Here is a 2,720-nt window from a genome sequence, read left to right as displayed (position 1 = left end):
CAGTGGAATCAAATATGTACTCCTCTTCGCCTAGCTCCTTTCACTCAGCATGAAGATTTTGAGATTCATTCACGTTAGCATTCTGCTTTTTTTTCTGCCAAGTAGTTTTCCATTGTATAGATATACCAGAAACTATTTCATCCGTTCACCTGTTGATGGTCATTTGCGATGGACAGTTTGTGGCTGCTGTGAATAAAGCAGATACCAGCATTTCTAAACAAGTCTGGGCATTTGAACAGTGACTCTATGATGCATTTTTTATTTTATATTATTTCATGGTTTAGTAATAATATAGAAGTTCAAATACAGGCATCTACCCTCAGGCCACTGTTTTGTTTTGTTTTTTCCTCTCTCTCTCTAAGAGATTTTGTTGAATTGAATTTCAACATTCATTTTTTTCTTCAGTGCTAATGTAATGTGGTATAATTCTGGAATCTCCTAATTACATGTTAAAGCATCTATTATGAATCATGGATGTTTTCTTGATATTAATGTTAAGTTTCTAATTTTGATGCATTACCTGGGTTGGAGAAGGAGGCGGGGTACGGAATGGGAACGTATTGCTCTATTTCTGAGGGACTTGTGGTGAATTAGTGATTATGCGCTAATTGGATGGTACCGGAGTTTTCAAAATCTAATATTAATAATAACCACACACAGCAGTGATTCCAATGTTTTCCCATAGGTTAAGAAATAACTTTTTCAGAGGGTGAGAAGCGGGGGCTCCAGGCGGCCCCGGCAGGTTCCGGGGGCGGCGCCGGGAGGCTCCCCGGTGTAGGGCGCCCCGCCCGGCCCCGCGGCCCCTCCCCCGCACTCCGGGCCATGGCGGCGGCGCCCCCGGGCGGAGCGGGGCCTCGCGCTGGACCTGGCGGCCGCTGGCACGGGACGTGTTTGTGGTGCGGGCCTTCCACTCGTGCAGCGAACTGCGGGGTCGGCTCTATCTGGTAGGGGGCCTCCTGGCCGGAGGGGCGACAGAGCCGAAGGGCGACATGGTGGTCTTGGACCCGGCGGGGGGCCAGGCCGTGCGGATGAGGGCGCGGGGCGGGCCCGAAGCGCAGCCACCGGGACGCGGCGCCGCTGGGCGGGCGCTGGCTCTGCGCGGTGGGCGGCTGGGACGGGTCGCGCCGCCTGGCCACTGTGGCCATCCTGGACACAAGGCGCTGAGAGTGGGAGGTGTGGACTGCGGCCCCCGGTAACTGTCCCCCTGCCGGCCTCAGTAGTCACACCTGCACCCGCCTCTCGGAGCGAGAGCTGCGGGGGGCAGGCCGGGAGGGCGGGACCCGCACTCCGCGTCTTTATGAAGCATCTACACGTTCAGGCTGGACCCCGGCGCCCGCACCCACTGAAGAAGGCTGCCACACAGTCTCACGCTCGGGGCGTTATGCTGCCCTGCTCCGAACTCCTGGGCCCCACCCAAGTCACCAGCTGTTGCTTCTTCGGTGGTTGCAACTCTGCTGAACCAGAAGTAGCTGGGCACTCGAGCCGTGGGAAGATTAAGGCAAGTCTCCTTCTCTGGTTGGTTCCACTTCCCCTGTGCAGACCATGGGCTGAAACGCGTGGGCCATCGGACCTGCCTTTGGAATGATCAGCTTTACCTGGTTGGGGGTTTTGGTGAGGATGGCAGGACGGCTAGTGCACAGGTTTGCATCCCGGACCTCTTTATCTAAAGAATGGTGCCAAGACACACTGCCAAGCCTCTGTTTTGTTGTAAACTCATAAAGCATTATCACCTGAGCTACCTGCCTCATGTCAAATGTTTATTAAGTTTCAATCTTGAGAGTCAAAAAAAAGAAAACTTTTTTCATCGTAACAGGTGAAGATTTTAAAAAGGTATCCCCTTGCCCCGCCTTTCTAAGAATTAGTACTGTTAGCAGAGGTGAAAGTTTACATCTTTGAGAGAATCTGCAATTGCATAAATAACTTCAAATAAGCGTCTATCTAATGGTAAGATGACAGCTGGATTCGTGGTGTTGCTAAACGGCATATGCTGGCATTGAATAATATGCAATGAAGAAAGTTCAAAAAATATATAGGTATGTGCATTCGTCCCATTCTTTCTCAGAGGCACCTGACTATCTTAACACCAACTTCCTACATAATAAAATATTCCGTGGAAACTGAGAGTTAACAAAGGAGTCTACCTTTTCTAATCTAAGAAATGTGTATTGATTCATTAATTAAATAAACAAACGCTGTGTATTCTATATCAAGCACCAGGTATAAGGATTTGTGCTTAATATACACAACAGTCTAAGAAAGATGATTGGTTTGCTCTTCTGAAACTTTTGTTTTAGTCACAATGATAAAAGATATAAGCACTCCATAATTTATAAGGGGAAATTTCTGTCAGGCACTGGGCAATTTCGTCTACACTTTTACCTTAAAGGGATGTTTGGGACCGGGGTGGAAGGTAAGTAATTTTTTCCCATTATCCAAAATAATGTAGTTATCGCCCTTCTCAGTCTGAAATGTAGCGTAAGGGCAATGGATGAGAAGGCCTGTACCCAACACCAAAAGAGTGGAAAGAATCAGTGAAGTGAATTTGTGTGGTCAAAATAAGCTAGCCCTTTTAATCTCATATTTCTAATGTATTTTTTTAATAAGAGTAGGATTTGTGAGATTTTTATTCAGGAAATATTTTTGCTAGTTATCTATATTTTGAGGATAACTTATATAGGAACTGTTATTATGGAAGCTCAATGAATACACTTTGACCTCTT

The 2,720-nt window shown here is 47.3% G+C and overlaps 1 pseudogene; it reads left to right on the top strand.

The window, feature by feature from the left end:
- Positions 1 to 822: 822 nt before the first annotated feature.
- Positions 823 to 2,052, top strand: LOC109461242 (kelch domain-containing protein 9; annotated as a pseudogene).
- The last annotated feature ends 668 nt before the right edge of the window (positions 2,053 to 2,720 follow it).

Source organism: Rhinolophus sinicus, chromosome X (assembly GCF_036562045.2).
Source record: "Rhinolophus sinicus isolate RSC01 chromosome X, ASM3656204v1, whole genome shotgun sequence".
NCBI classification, from domain to species: domain Eukaryota; kingdom Metazoa; phylum Chordata; class Mammalia; order Chiroptera; family Rhinolophidae; genus Rhinolophus; species Rhinolophus sinicus.
The sequence above is the reverse complement of the archived record's forward strand: the minus strand, read 5'-3'. Positions and strand labels throughout refer to the sequence as shown.